This window comes from Sapajus apella, unplaced genomic scaffold, assembly GCF_009761245.1.
Source record: "Sapajus apella isolate SASKATOON/1434 unplaced genomic scaffold, GSC_monkey_1.0 scaffold7, whole genome shotgun sequence".
Classification (NCBI taxonomy): Eukaryota; Metazoa; Chordata; class Mammalia; order Primates; family Cebidae; genus Sapajus; species Sapajus apella.
The window spans coordinates 43,257,158-43,274,124 of NW_022436947.1; the positions used below are offsets into that span (position 1 = coordinate 43,257,158).

At 36.7% G+C, this 16,967-nt stretch overlaps 1 protein-coding gene across 9 annotated transcripts in view; it reads right to left on the reverse strand.

The window, feature by feature from the left end:
* The window catches only part of CACNA2D1 (calcium voltage-gated channel auxiliary subunit alpha2delta 1), a 487,462-nt gene that overhangs the window by 455,347 nt on the left and 15,148 nt on the right, over positions 1-16,967 (reverse strand). Inside the window, exon 1 of one of the 9 annotated variants that reach the window (XM_032276456.1) lies at positions 304-2,136. The exons of the other annotated variants lie outside the window; for them this stretch is intronic. The gene's annotated coding sequence lies outside the window, so the exon portion shown is untranslated. Of the gene's footprint in view, positions 1-303; positions 2,137-16,967 lie in introns of those variants that run through there. 9 annotated transcript variants of the gene reach the window in all.

Sequence of the window (16,967 nt, forward strand, 5' to 3'; positions counted from 1 at the left end):
GAAACATAAAGACACATGAACAATTTTAGTAGAAATAAAGTGTTCTGCTGTATTATAAGAAAACATATGTTTGTGTGATTTGGGACTTTTATGATATCTGCTTAGGTTGTGTAAGGGAGGCCCTGAAATATACCTTTTCACCTTTTCCTTATGAATCAATCCATCATAGCAGTTTATCTAATCCATTTTTTATTAAACATTGTTTATCACTTCTGTACTGCTATCTATCCAACACCTTTCATTCAGATTGGCTTAGCCTTAAGAAAAAAATCAACACATGTTAACAGGCAGTAGAAAAATTACCTCTTTCATGAGCTCAGTGGTCTGAAGGTGCACGCTACATCAGGGGTGGCTGATGCCAGGTGGCTGGCTTGCGACACTTAGGAAGTCCCTCACACCTGTCAAGAGAGGCAGAGACTGCAAGAGAGAAGCCGAGTCTGACTGAGCAGGCGCAGAAGGGCAAACCCTGCTCCCAACTGCTGCTAGCAGATCTCTAAAAATAAAGCGACAAAAGCACGGGGAAGGCAGAATGAATTCTTAACACTTGTACTCTTCTATTTCTGTCTGTTACGAAGCAGGTGATCTCAGTACCAAGCGATGAGTCTTTTAACTTTCTATATCCCTAACTTTCAGAAATGATCCTCATGACTGCATTCATTCCAGCTGTTTCAAATTCATAATCATAAAAAGAATCTTTTTTAATCTTTCAAGACTGCCCTCTCTCTCACAGGATTACATTCTAAAATAAGCTTCTTTGATATTCATTTGCCTGTTTTACTTTGAAGATTTTTTTTCACATGTATTATTTTCTGGAAAACAAAATGTTTCTTCCACTTAATACTTTATTCTTTGAGAGAAGCAAGACTTTTAAAAGCCATTCCTTTATCTAGAGAGATGGCAGTCTAAATGTCTTCCAGTTAACAACCACTAGTCTAGAGAAAGTGAAACTATAAACTTGTTAACAACATCTTTTAATGGCCCTCCATGTAAGGCCATATTTATCATAAATGCCGAGCAGCTCTGCATGAAAGGGGAATGAAATGTAGTGGTTGAAAGTTTGAAATCAGACAGACATGAGTTACAGCCCTGCCCCAATATTATTGTCAATATAGTCCAGAACAGGTGATTTAACTGCTCAACACTTCAGTGTCTTCATTTATTAAAAAGAGAAAATAATGTCTTTCCCTGTTTTACAGAATTGAGACCCGAATTAAGTAATATAAGCAAAACGCTACCATACTGCTTGGTATCTAGCACTCAATAGATGCCACCAATTATTATTATTGCTAACAACAAATTTATAGCCAAATAAACACCTGATGGCTCAAAAGATAAAGAAGCAATATTATTTTAAATGTTGCTGACATTTTTAAATAAGCACCTAATATGTACATCCAAGAATCTAAAACCTCAAAGCCTTTTCTCCATTTAGGTATGTGAACACCTTGCCTCTTCCCATTCTTTCTGGCATATGGAGCAAAAGAGCTAGAAGTAGAAAATATCTTGGGGAATTTTTCATGAGTAGTAGTCTTCACTGGAGAAACTTCAGCATCTTAATGCACTTCTCACAACAGGCATGCACAGGACATGTCTAAATTTGCTGAGAAATAAAATAATTTTTCACAGCAATTGAGAGTACCTCAAGATGTTAAACTCTTTACCTCAAGCCAAAATGAAAACTAAATCACACACCCACACCCACACACATACACACACAGATACCATTATCTGAATTTGCAGCTCCCAAAAAAATCCCCTTTCATAGTTAATCATCACCTCTTTACCTCTATCTCAAATGGTTCTATTGAGCTGTCATCCACATAGATGTCACCAAACACATGACAGGTAGTTTTTAAAAGTAAACTTGGATCAAGACACCAGGCCTGTATTATATACTTAAAAACATCATATATAAAATAAATATATACAATGTTATCTGTGCATTAAAAACGCAAAAACAAAACAGGCCACATCTCACAGGTATTTGTATCTAGACACTTGATCAGTCTTCCAGAAACCATTCAGGGCTTTAGGGCTTCACTTACATGTTTGCAACTTTGTTCAAAACTATCAGTGCCTGTAACTTTTTTTTTCTTTTTTTGAGACAGAGTCTTGCTCTGTCACCCAGGCTGGAGTGCAAAGGCACAACCTCAGCTCACTGCAACCTTCGCCTCCAGGGTTCAAGCAATTCTCCTGCCTCAGCCCACCAAGTAGCTGGGATTATACCTGTGCGCTACCAGCCCGGCTAATTTTTTACATCTTTAGTAGAGATGAGGTTTCACCATGTTGGCCAGGCTGGTCTCAAACTCCTCACCTCAAGTAATCTACCTACCTCCGCCTCCCAAACTGCTGGGATTACAGGCATGAGCCGCTGTGCCCAGCCGAGCGCTTGTAACTATTTAAACCATTTTCTCTGATTTGGTTCTCAAAGAACATGGAAATCATTTGTTAGTCTCTTGGTAACTACTCAGTTTATTTTTGAAAGATATACCAAGAATCGATGATTATCAGAAAATCATCAATTCTTGGTTATAAATAGGGAAAACAATGCAGAAATCTGTTAAAAAGTACTTAGCATTCAAAAAGTCTATTTAGAGTGAACATTCTACATCTCCCATGAGATTATCAAAACATTGTGTTAAATTCAGAATTCAGAATAAAATAGTTCCCAAGTTATTTTTGTCAAATGACAAAAGAAGAAAGCTCTAAAATGTTTATAAGCCATTCAAAGAAGCATTTAGTTTGTTAAAAGTGAAGAATTAATTTGCTAAACTCTCTTGACTGTAATAATTTAACCTTAAAAATTAGAGAAGTATTATTTGAATTAGTCCCATATCTATATATTATTTCTATGTTTTCAAGCCAAACAGTTTTGTTTTTTTTTTTTTTTTTTTTTGAGATGGAGTCTTGCTCTGTTGCCAGGCTGGAGTGCAGTGGATTGATCTCAGCTCACTGCAACCTCTGCCTCCCGGGCTCAAGTGATTCTCCTTGCCTCAGCCTCCCAAGTAACTAAGATTACAGGTGCATGCCACCATGCCCAGCTAATTTTTGTATTTTTAGTAGAGACGAGGTTTCACCATTTTGGCCAGGATGGTCTCGATCTCTTGCCCTTGTGATCCGCCCACCATGGTCTACCAAAGTGTGGATGTGAGTCACCGCGCCAGGCCAAGTCAAACAGATTTTTATAGACTACCTCAGTATTTCTTACATAACATTTCCAAGTAGTTCCTAATTGAACATTTCTTAGTCAATCACTTTTAATATTTTATATTTTGTCTGAGGAATAATTTTTATACCTGTGCAAAAGAAACTTTGTATTAACTTATTAATTTTTCATCTCATCTAACATTTACCCAAGGAAAATGGGTCATCAGCAAGTTTATTTCTACTCATGCCCTGGTTTCTCGGCCAAAGAATTGTTGTGTCTGCATTTCAGGCCATGGCTGTGAAGTGGTTCTCCGAGTCTTCCCACCTCTGCCTGGCTGCAGAGCTTCACCCTCATGATTCACATCTCCCTAGGGAGCCCCAGGACAATGGCTGACATTGGGTTTGGTCCTCAAGCCCCATCATTCCTTAGGAAAATAAATGACGCTTGTTCTATTATTCATACTTGGCAGGAAAACATTTGTTGAGATATTACCATTCTTTCCCGAATGGCTCCACTATAAAAAACAAATCTTAATTGCAGTCAAATCCTTTGTAAAGACAAAGTAATTTAGGAAAAATATAAAGCTTTTAAGGTGGTAGATATAAATACTTAATGTGTTAATTGTTGCTAAAATGAGCCTATAAATGATCTAAGAAACAGTCTTGTTCTATTGGCTTTGTTTCTTCAGACACTAACACACGGCTTGAACTATGATGGGAAATGCTTATTAAATTATTTGATCAATATATATACAAACACACATATATATACTCACTAATACAGAATTAGAATAATAATCTGAGATGTAATAATAGTACAGTCAAAATTTTATTTGGTTGGTCAACAAGTAAACCTGGAGGCAGTTTATGGAGCAAAATCATAGCATACAATTACTGGTGTCTGAACTAGATGATGTACAAACTTCATTTCAGGTACAAGATGAGCTCAGAATAAAGCAGTCCTCAAACAGCCCATTCGCCAACCTAAAGGCAAGATTAATGGTATAAAAATCCAAAATGATAGCTTAGTGAAGAAGATGAATAACCTGATGCCACATGTAAATATTATGCTCTACAGTCTTCAAAGTATTCACATATACATTGCCTCATTTGAATGTCACAACAACACATGGTGCTAGCGAAGACAGTGAATCTGAATGCATTTTACTGATGAGGAATGGAGACTCAGAGATGTTTATTGCTGTACCCAAGGACCCCTGGCTAGTACGAAATGCCACAATCACATCTGACCCTACACATATATTACAGAACTGGTTAAGGAAACATTAAACAAACATGGCAGAAGAAATAAATAGTGAGAAGACCTACTAAACATCACTATGGACAATAATCTATTACATACTAATTTGTGGGAAGCAAGAGAAGCAATGAGTATTAAAAGCACGTATAAAGTATTCCATCCAGGGGGGCCAGGGTGAACACAGTGTCAAGTCCTGTAAGAGAAGACACACCATACTGATTGAGCCTACAAGTGATTCTGATCCAGAATGTTTATAGTAAAAATGTCTTCTTCAAGTACTTGAACTTAACATTCAATAGCCAGCACTAACAACTCAAAATGAGCCTGGGCTTTGATTCTACATGCCCATACACCATAGAAGTGTACACCTCTGTAAAACTGAGTGTTTAATGCACTGGTTATAGCTACTCATTCATATTTACACACATCATTATCATTCTATCAAAGCACATGTTAACAAATGCATACTATCTTAACATGTCCCAAGTTAGATAGTACTATTCTCACATTACCTTATTTAGAGGAAGAAGAAAATACAACTTTCTAAATTAGCTCCCTTTTTTATTAAACAAGTCTTTAAAAGCCTAAAGTTTCTCTTCATTTCTTGGGAAATCTGTCTGGCAAGAATCATCCTATTCACCTATCACACATTTGCCAAACCTGGAGAAGATCCCCTGTAGTTGTACCAGAGAAGAGTACAGGAAAACACATCAGATATAAATCTCTCTGTCCATGAATGCTAGAAAAATTCCTGAGGCATGAAGTCTGCAAGGTGCATAAAAATACCTGAAACTGGCTGCTCACACCTGTAATTCCAGCATTTTGGGAGACCGAGAAGGGCAGACCGCCTGAGGTCAGCAGTTCGAGACAGGCCTGGCCAACATGATGAAACCCGTCTCTACTAAAAATACATAAATTAGCTGGGCATGGTGGCGGGCACCTGTAATTCCAGCTACTCAGGAGGTTGGGGCAGGAGAATCGCTTGAACCCAGGAGACAGAGGTTACAGTGAGCCAATATCATGCCATTGCACTCCAGCCTGGGTGACAAGAGTGAAACTCCATATCAAAAAAAAAAAAAAAAAAGAGTACCTGAAATTTTGGTCTATAGGACCCAATAATGGGCAAGATTGCATATATATTCTCACTCTGGTCAGGCAGGTTATGTATGACTCTTACCCACTGATCGGCTGTGTGCCACATAAGATTTTGAATTTTGTCTTTAGCTTAATGCACTACATCTTTAAAAAAAAAAATCTGGCTTATTGCTTTAGATTTAATCTTAATTAATGTATATTTTCTTATAAGAGAAAAAATGAAAAAATGCCCAGAAGAAAAGCAAGATAGATGAATCAATGTGTATAGATCAGTATGTGTACACATAACCAGTAAAAGATCATATATGGGAATCCAAACACAAGAAAGATTCAATACTAAATATTCTAAAGGAATTATGTTTTAATAATATCTCAGGCCAGGCGAGGTGGCTCACACCTATAATCTCAGCTCTTTGGGAGGCCAAGGCAGGTGGACTGCTTGAGGTCAGGAGTTCAAGACCAGCCTGACCAACACGGTGAAACCCCATTTCTAGTAAAAATACAATAATTAGCTGGGTGTGATGGTGGGCACCTGTAATCCCACCTATTTGGGAAGGTGAAGTAGGAGAATTGCTTGGACCTGGGAGGCAAAGGTTGCAGTGAGCTGACATCCTGCCACTGTACTCCAATCTGGGTAACAGAATGAGATTCCATCTCAAAAAAAGAAACAAAAATTTAAATACATAAATAATTTTTAAAATCTCATTTAAAATATAATCATTGTAATAACTGTGGTATTATGATGACAATATGACCCACCAGTCCTTACATGACTGAATAGTGATGTCATGACCATCCCAACAGAGCAGCAAAACAAAAGTAACAGTGTCTGGATTAGTTTGCTCAGGCTACCATAACAAAATATTGCCAGCTGCGTGGCTTAAAACAACATAAATGTACTGTCTCAGGGTTGAGGAATTAGAAGTCTGAAATTAGGTGTCTGCAGGGCCATGCTCCCTCAGAGAGCTCTCAGGAAAGATCTGCTCAAGTTCTCTCCCTTTGCTACTAGCAGTTCTGTGGTTTGTGGCAGCATAGCTCCAATCTTCAGATGCACTCTCCAATTACTGATCCTGGGTACACGTCTGTGTCCAAATTGCTCCTTTGTATAAGGACATGCATCATATTGGATTAAGGGCCCACCCTACTCTAATACGATCTGATCCTAGCTAGTTATAAAGACCCAATTTCAAAATAAGGTCACATTCTGAAGCATTGGGGCGAGAAACTTAACACAGGAATTTTGGGTGAACACAAGTCAACCCATGTGGGTATTCAATAGCAGTCTCATATGTAATGCCTAAATTAGGATTGTTTTTGATATTAACGGTTTGTATAACTTGGCTACTTACAGTTGTTTAAAGATCTTAAACTGCTATTGCGGAATATAACACATACTAATTATCCCATTTCTTAACACATGTAAAGGAAAGAGTGATCCAGCATATGAAGAGGCAAAAAGTGTTTCTTAGTCATTGTGGCTTATTCAAATTAATATATCTACAATCTACATATATGTACAGAAGTTGATATAGTTTCACTATATGTAACATATACACATTAGTAATATAGAATCCAGATTTCCTAAAGACGACACCAGATGGAAGATGTATTAGTAAGATAGCCTCAGCATAGGGCCACCATGAAATCTGTTTTCTGACCTGAACACTTTTGAGAGTGAAAGAGAATTATTAATAATTAGGCTAGACTACAGGCAAAAACCAGAGGGTCCTACGCACATCCAACATGACAGTAAACAAAGGGAAGAGCCGAATGCAAATAAAGTGATAGTAGGTACAGAACAGACTATAGCTAGTAGGTAAAAGGGCAGTGATCCTTCTGCTCATGTATAAATATTGAGTACTTTAAAAAAGGGGAAGATCAGTGTGTGAAAAATGCATTAGATTTTGCATATAGTGAGAATGTAACATATTTACATTTTGTAAACAAAATGATATACAAAAAAAGTATTATGGAGAAGACAATATTAAAAGGAGACAGTAACCACATCAACATGGGTCTTTCAGTCTTTCCTAAGACAATGTATTAGTTTGTTCTCAAGCTGCTATAAAGAACTGCCTGGGACTGAGTAATTTATTTAAAAAAAAAAAAAAAAGAGGTTTAATTAACTCACAATTCCGAAGGGCTGCGGAGGTCTCAGAAAACTGACAGTCACGGTGGAAATGGAATCAAACACATCCTTCGTCACAGGAGAGAGAAATGAACGTCCAGCAAAGGAGGAAGTCCCTTATAAAACCATCAAATCTTGCGAGAACCAACTCACTATCATGAGAACAGGATGGGAGAAACCGCCCCGATTCAATTATCTCCACCTGACCCCCCAACAACAACACATGGGGATGAGGGTAATTACAATTCAAGATGAGATTTAGGTGGGGACACAGCCAAATCATATCAGACAGTAAGAGGAGAATGCATCTGAAATATTTAAGAGCCCCATCAACTAAAGAAGTGAAATATTATTTCTTCTTTATACAAAGAAGAAAAAGAAGCAGAGATAGTACTTTTTGATAGAATAAAGCAAAAAGATTACTCCATAACAGAGATTCGGAGTTTACATTTTCCCTCACCTAATAGCATTCCCTCCTAACCAATGTAGACAGTGATCGCTGGTATGTCTGTTTCTATAATACACCACTTTGTGGTGTCACTCTTGCAAGTGCACTGTCCTATAAGACAACAAGCATTCTCCATTTACAGAAAAAGTAGCTGAGCAGAAACACTTGGTATTCTTTTCATACTCACCAAGATATTTTTAGTGTATCAGAGTTCAGGCCAGCCCTATAAAATTTCAGAGCCGCATATAAGACTGAATATATACCTATAAGTAAAGTGTCATAGTGTCATGAGCCTGTCTCCAAAGTGCTTTTATTGTTTTGGGGTCTCTGTAATTGTTCCTCTGTGAAAAAAGCCAAACACTTTCAGCCAAGGCAAAAAAAAAAACTTCATTAGTTTACTATACAGCTTTCCCAGGTGAAACAAATACCCTTAGCAAGAGTGTGTGTCCATGTTAATTACAGCTTGCCCACAAGCCACCCTGGCAACTGTCCAGCCTTCCTGGTATCTACAAAGCATTTTATGCGGTATACATGGGCAGGATATATTGTCTCATTTCCGCTCTAGACCCAGCAGGAAAGAACAGACACTAGTACCTTTCTGCTAAAGACATGTTTCACTGCAAAATTTTCCTTCAGGAAATTCACAGATGTCTAGGAACAAGGGAATTTCACCCCTGGACATTTGACTGTACATTACATAATTACACTTCCTGCTTCACCAAGCACTAAATTTAATAGCTTAATTTAGAAAATAATTTGAACTACCCAATTTACCAGTTTTAAAAGCATACTCGTTATCGGGAATTAATGAATAAAACTCACTGATGTGATAAAACTTTAGCAAAATGCAAACACCACATCAATATTATGAGAGTTAGCCAGAATTAGACACCACTGGCAACAGGAACATGTATCATGGGTCAATTTACTATGCAGATTCAACTAGATATCTGCATTAAAGTAAAACCACCAGGTTTTACTTTAAAGTAAACCACCAGGTTTTAAAGTAAAACCAGCAGTGGTTTTCCACCAGGGGTGATTTTGCAGGAGACATCTGATGATATCTGGAGACATTTTGTATTGTCATGACTTGAGGTGGGGTTGCTTGCTGACATTTACCATGCAGAGGCCAAGGATGCTGCTAAAATCCTACAGTACTGGACAGCGCCCCCGCCCCCCACCACTTCAAAGAACTATCTGATCCAAAATGTCAACAGTCCTGAGGGTGAGAAATTCTGCCTTAGGCTATGTGAGAAAAATTAGTGATTTTTGCATAAATTCTATGTGTTAATATTATGTCCCATAAGTGCATTTTAATAGACCTTAATAGTTATTTTCAGTCAAGTTTTCCTGATATGATTCTCCTAGCTTGTCAAAATTGTAATTATGAATTGTCACCAAATACTACACAAGGAAGTACAAACAAGTTCTATAAAATTAAAATAAAAAAGTTTAACATTCATCACGCTGTGTCTGAATTTAGGAGAGATGAAGGATTGGTCAGAAATATACATGACCAGAATTCCTGATATTTTCCTGGCATCTACAAAATGCAAAACTAAATTATATGTAATATTAACTGAAGATTCCAAAGATCTCTTAATTTCCAGTTTTCATCCATTACCAACTCATGGTTTTTTCCCCTTAAAGTTAAAACTTGCACTGCTTTTAACCTACCATATTATCAAGGTCAGAAACAGAACCATTCTCATTGTCAGATAAAAGCATCAGAAAAGTATTCACAAATGTACTTAACTAGACATAAGTTGGAAATCCAGTTCTGTCTCCTAAAAAATGCTTGAAATCTCTGATATACTTTTAAAGAAATAATTGCTTTAAATGTTTTGAAGTCCCTGCCTCATTATTTATAAACAACTTTGCAGAGTACTTGCCTGTGACAAATTTGTATTATGTTGTATATGGAGCAAATTTTTGCCCTTCAATTAAGAATGACAAAAAACAGAAAAATGATAGCAAGCAGGAAAAAACGTAAATAAGGCCACACTTTTCTCTAATGTTGGTTGTTATCATTTAGTTCTTTATGGATAACACTCAACTATCTTTTACGCTTCTTCAAGTCCATATCCTTCAAAACATTTTTATTCTTATCTAATGTTCTGTCCCTCAATCTACCACATGGGTATTCAGTTATCAATAATCTTATTAAAAAGCCTTTTGCTTTATTATTACAAAATGCAACATACAGAGCAGCTTTATCCTGGCCATGCTCAGTTTATCAGAACTACTTTATTATGCATCACTGATATCTATTTAAAATGATGACTTTGTTTTAGAACAGAATCTAATGCTCTAAGGAGACAGAATCTGATGTTAGAAAGGGGGAAACCCCAGGAACCATTCTTTTTTATATATACTTTAAGTTCTGGGGTACATGTGCAGATCGTGCTGGTTTGTTACATAGGTACACACATGCCATGGTGGTTTGCTGCATCCATCCTCCTGGATGTGGAGACATAGGAAGGCTTTTACATTGTTGGTGGGAGTGTAAATTAGAACTATTCTTTCAAAACCTGCTCCATGACTTTATGCCAAGACATTGGTAAGCAAACTCTCAGAAGGAGATACTCCAGAAGCTCCTCTTCTGAAACAGTGTATGGCAGTAGCAATCACAATCAGAACAGAACTACTAAACAATTATCTCTTAAAAAATACAGTTTGCAGTTAAACGGCCTACACAGTAGAGATTTATCTGTGCTAATAAACTCTCTTTAAAATGACATCACTAGGAAGATTCTGCTTATCCAATGGTTTGAGACAGAAGGGTTCCTTTGAATTTTGAAGGGGAGAAGGCTCAAATCATGGGTGAAACATAAAAATAACAGTTTGAATTTGATCAATCTAGGAAGAGCGTTTGGGCACTGATACCCCAAAAAAGAATAAATATCATGGTAGAAGGGTAGGGAAAGTGAGGCAGATGAACACAAAACCAAATTTTGTCACAGTTGATGACTGCCTCCTACACTACTAAGAATGCTTCATCTCTTTCAACGTGCATAAATGTGCCTCAATTCACCTTCTCATTGCAAATGAGGATGGTCAGGGAAGATAAAGGAAAACACAAAGAATTTTATTTCAGGACTATCTGACATCTACAGAATGATCTTACAGATAATTTGGAATCAACAATTCTGGTCTGCTAAAATTTCTCATGATGCAGTAAATGTTGTGGTGACTTCATCCATTTATAGTCCTTAAACATAGTTTCTCTTTCTTTCATTCTATGGAGCCCTGAGAAAAGGCCTAGCCATCCCCTAACTGAAGTTGTTCACAAAGAAGAGAATACTTACTTTTTAGACGTGAGGTTTATGAGGCAACATCTGGCTTTAAATGCCCATTCCATATTTTCAGCCAAATTGCAAATAAATTAAAATATTCATGTTTAAGGGTCATCTTGCCAAGATACTTTAAATGATGTGCACATAAAATGTAGTAACAATTAATATTTTACTGCAATAATTAACTATAATGGTCACCAAGGTGTTGGACAATTTCTATTGGTAAGATTTCAGCAGATATCTCTTAGCATCATGGCCACTGCATTCTCTTTCCTAAAAATTTTCATCCTTGATGAATAACATCCATGATGTTATTTACAAGGAAATTTATCAATAATGTATTTGTTGTGAGCTTATCCTGAAAATCACTTAAAGGGAAAAGCTACTCTAGGAAGTTTAGCAAGAGTATGTCTAGCAGTTTATATTGGTATTCTTCTTGACCTGACATTGTAAGTATTATCTGGAAGATGCAGCATCTTTGTAAAAAGATCTAGTTTAATTCAACTCATTTTAAGTGACTTACTGAAAAACAGAATAAGAACCCTCAAGGGAGTCTTAAAACATGTAACTCTGATTTTCTAGGAAACTAGTTTATCTTAACAGTCTGGAAAAACTCTATAAAAGTTCTTGAGACAACTGTTCAGGAAGAAGTATATAGTGACAGATATAATCTAGTAAAGACTGCACCGAAAGGCATTTAAAAAAACAGATAATCCTGTATTAATTAGTCTTTTCATATAATTTATGCCTTGGTTTCATTAGATAAAATCCTACATGCAACATAGAAGAACATCATTGGCAACAGGCTGTCAGAAAAATCTCCAGTCAAACAAATAGAAAATAAGCAAAAGAGGCTTTGTCAAAAAAAAAAAAAAAAAAAAAAAAAAAAACACACACACATTTTTTTCATGCATTTTAATTCCAATGTGCACAGATGCCTGGAAAGAAACTGAGGTCCACAAAATGAAAAAGCTCTGCAATTCTCACTATTTGCTAACTGAACATCTGAACTAAACTTAAATGGCACATTCCATTCCTTGAAAACTTTTAATTGCCTTTTGCAAGAATATATTGTTTAATTCTGGATGTGTTTCAATGCAGGGATAATTATTTATACTCTTAAACTTTGGCAGACACTCTGAGATCTGAGTAATCAATGGAGACTTTTATATAGCGTCAGCCCCATAGGCCAAATATACTTTAAACATATATATGTATGTATACAAATTTATACACACACACGTGTACACACACACACATATACGTATATATACACACACACATACATACATACATATATATACACTTTTTTTTAAGTGTAAAGAGAACTCAACCTGCCCCAGGCATGCATTAATGTTTTTAATCTTCATTCTTGGACATCAAATCTTTGAGGATTAACAATTTAGCATATATCTGCTTCTTGATTACATAGAAATAACCTCAGAAGCCATCAGAAAAGACTAGTTACCCTCAGATTAGCTGATTTACTGAAACTACCAATAAAGAGTATGCAGTCCTCCTTTTCACTGCAGTATCAAAATAGTTCATTTGCTGACAGCAAGTGTTTGAATTCATGGCAAACAGTAAATGTTCTAAAGAGAACACATTAAAAGCCAAATTTGCTTATGAACAACAAAATTCTGGCAAGGAACTACAGCTTGTAACAGTCAAATAGCAGGCTCCCTTCATACCAAAGCATTGCGATTACTTTGAGGAAAAGGCCATTGCTATTCATAGCTAAAACAGAAAGTTAAGTGTTAAAGTAGAGCATATCACTGTCATGTAAAATCATTTAACATGAAAATCTTCTATTGTAGTTTTGGTAATGCCATTTTCAAACTGAAAACAGTAATTTAGTTATGTCTTAAATACTCAAATAAAGTAAACTAGAGCTATTTAGATTATACTCAGATTATGCTACTCAGATGCTGCTAATCTGGGAACTGTGCCTACCAGTCCACAAGAAAAGTACCCAAATTGGGAGTGTTTACACACTTTTAAAACAGTTTCAAAAGAGTAATTTTATGGCTGTGGAATTTAATTAAGGTTTATGATTTGTCTATCTTTTTAAATTTCATTTTTCTATTAATTGATTCTCATTCCATTTCACAAAAATATACCTTTGCAATAGATATAAAATTTACAAAATAAATAAATAAGCCCTATCCCTTTAGCACGGTTAGTGTGAAAAGCACTGAATTAGACAATTACTCTGGCCAGCATTCCCTGGTGTTAGCAAATTAATTATTGCCACAGTTATAATAAGAAAAACCCTGAACAAATCAGACAACCAGCAGCACTTTGAAAATAAAACGACGTAGGATATGCACAGGCTGAGCAGGGAACAACCTGTATAGAGTATATGAAGGAGCCACTTTTTAAGGAAAATTTACTGAGCAACCAGTACATAAACAGTATTAAAAAGTATGTTATCATTATTTTTTTTCTTTGAGAAATGTAAGTCATAGCTATTCACCTAAATCTACTCACTGAAGTGAGGAAATCATTAATATTTTATAACTGGGGCGTCAGAGGACATTATCATTTCATACTGATACATATGAAAAAACAGATGCTGTTTAGGACTGTAGAGTATTAGCTAGTTTATGTAGGCAAATAAATGCATATTTTTCAGGAGAGACCCAAACATAAACCTTAATTTGGAAGGATCATAATCCTTTACGTTTCAAAAGAATTGCGCTATAATTTTTCGACACATTTATTGACAATAATGGTATAAATTAGCTTAAACCATAGCAAAGAGAATTCTTCCTTGCAGAAAGTGTTAAGTTCAGCTAACTTATTATGACAGCACCGTTAATGACTAGTTAATGAGCTATTGGAATTTACTTTCCTTACAGGATGGATCAGAACCAATGTGACACAACACAGTTTGCCTGAAGGCAAAAGAATGATAGGTCATCCGATGTTTCACAGCATTTCCCAAATCGTGAACAAATAAAGTAGGAAAGAAATGAGCATTCTCTTCTTTTAGTTTTTGGTGTGTTTATGATGGCTGCCTAATAATAACACCTGTGGCAAACAGGATTCTGAGATGACCCTCATAATTCCCACTCCTGCAAAACCCATTCTCTTTGAGTATGAGCGGGACCCATAACATGAAGGGATGTCACTTCTTTAATTATGTGATGTTATGTGGCAAAGGTGATGCAATTCTGCAGATGGAATTAAGATCTAACATCACTTGATTATGAATGAATCAATAAAGAGAATATAATGGATGGTCTAACTTAATCAGCTGAATGCCCTTCAATGAGATTGAGTCCCCTTTCTGAATGAAGAAATTTTCCCTCTAGTCGAGAAGAAATAAACTGTCATGTCCTGAGAGGACCTCAACAAACACAAGATCTTGAAAGAGGAGCAGGAAGCAGCCCCATACAGGAATGAGGGCCAGGCAACATGTTACTGCAGCCTTGTGAGACTCAACAGAGGGCCGCCACGACTCCTCAGCATTGAAACTGTTAGATAATAAATGTATGCTGTTTTAAACCATTCAGTTTGTGATAGTATGCTACACAGAAAACACGAAACCAAAATAAATAAGTAAATTTACATTACCAAATTTTAAACATGAGATTCAATTTTTTTTTTTTTTTTAAGAGACAGGGTCTTGCTCTGTTGCCCAAGCTTAAGTGCAGCGGCTGGATCATAGCTCACTGCAGCCCTGACCTCTGGGCTCAAGTGATCCTCTCACCTCAGTCTCCTGCATAACCGGGACTAATAGGTGCATGCCACCACATCCAGAAAATTTTTTAATTTGTTGTAAAGATGAGGTCTTCCTGTGTTGCCCAGGCTGGTCTCAAACTCCTGGGCTCAACTGATCCTCCCGCCTCGACCTCCCAAAGTCCTGGGATTACAAGTGTGAGCCACCGTACCCAGCACAGGATTCATTTTATCTTTGCATAAAATACCTTTATGAAGATTCTATTTGGGGCCTGAAGTGGTGGCTCACACCTGTAATCCCAGCACTTTGGGAAGCTGAGGTGGGTGGATCGCCTGAGGTCAGTTCGAGAACAGACTGGCCAACATGGCGAAACCCTGTCTCTACTAAAAATACAAAAATTAGCTGGGCATGATGGTATGCACCTGTAATCCCAGCTTCTCAGGAGGCTGAGGCATGAGAATCGATTGAACCCAGGAGGAGGAGGAGGTTGCAATGAGCTGAGATTGCACCACTGCACTCCAGCCGAGGTGACAGAGCAAGACTCCATCTTAAAAAAAAAAAAAAGATTCTGTTTGATTTGTTTAGATTCACTGAACCTCAAATTGGTCATCAGTCTTTGATTTCCTCTGTATAATCGGATTCAGATCTAGCATGTATTTCTAACTCTTCTCATTTATTCATGCCTATACACTAGGAGGAAAGCTCATCAACTGAACACAGTAAAGGGCCACACATAAGCCTCCACACACCCCTCTTCTACACTTCAAAATGCCTTATGACCTTGAATATAAAGTCTTGAAAAATTAGAACTGATACTTTAAACAGCATAATGTAACTGATTTTTACTCTTTTCTGAAAATATTTCATAATATACATTTATTACTCAAGGTAAACAATGATGATATGTTTGTTGCTTATCTTAGAAGGAAAAAAAAGCACCATGCTATATTACATGTAGTATGGTAATGTTTGCTTACGTTGCTTTAAAGTTACCATTTTCCATTTTCAAAAATTACTAGAACTATATTGTTAAGGGAGAACATCTAGGGCCTCTTTCACAGAACCAAACTCATCAGGGACAGTGGGCCACTAAAATTATTTTTCTGCACACAAGGCCAATTTTTCTGCAAGGTCAATGACTTCACTAAATACTACAATATACTCCCCGACCCTTATCCGAGGTTGTGTTCTCTCACCTTCTGGGGTTTCAGTTGCCCGAAGTCAACGAAAGTCCAAAAGTGTTACAGTGTCATAACTGTTCCATTTTATTACCGCTGTTTTAATCTCCTTTCTGTGCCTAATTTATAAAATAAATTTTATCATAGGCATGTACACATAGGCAAAAACATAGTATATACTTTTATTCGGTTTCCCGATTAGACTGTTATCCTGCTTCTACTCAAAGCATATTTGTTCACTGCTTTACATGCCAGTGTCTTACATGAATATTTTTAATCATTACAAGAAACCTATGGAGTTTTATCAATGGGAAGGTTGACTTGTTCAAGCTACCCAGCTAATTGTAGAGCTCAGCTTTGAATCTGCACTTTTAACCAACCATGCAAGTTCCATGAAATAATTAAACCCTTATGTTCAAAAGCATCAATTTTTTAATGCAATGAATTCTCCTCTATTAACTATTAATACGGTACTAGTTAAGAACAGTTTTGAGGAGAACTAAAAAGTCACTCAAATGACTATCTGTCCCAGGTTCAGATGAGGAAACCTAATTAGAAAGGCAGCAACCCAAGATCAGATGCAAGGACTCACACCTGTAACCCCAGCACTTTGGGAAGCTGACGCAGGAGGATCACTTGAGGTCAGGAGTTTGAGACCAGCCTGGGTAATAAAGTGAAATAGCAAGACTCCATCTCTCCAAAATATTGTTTTAAAACTAGCGAGGCACG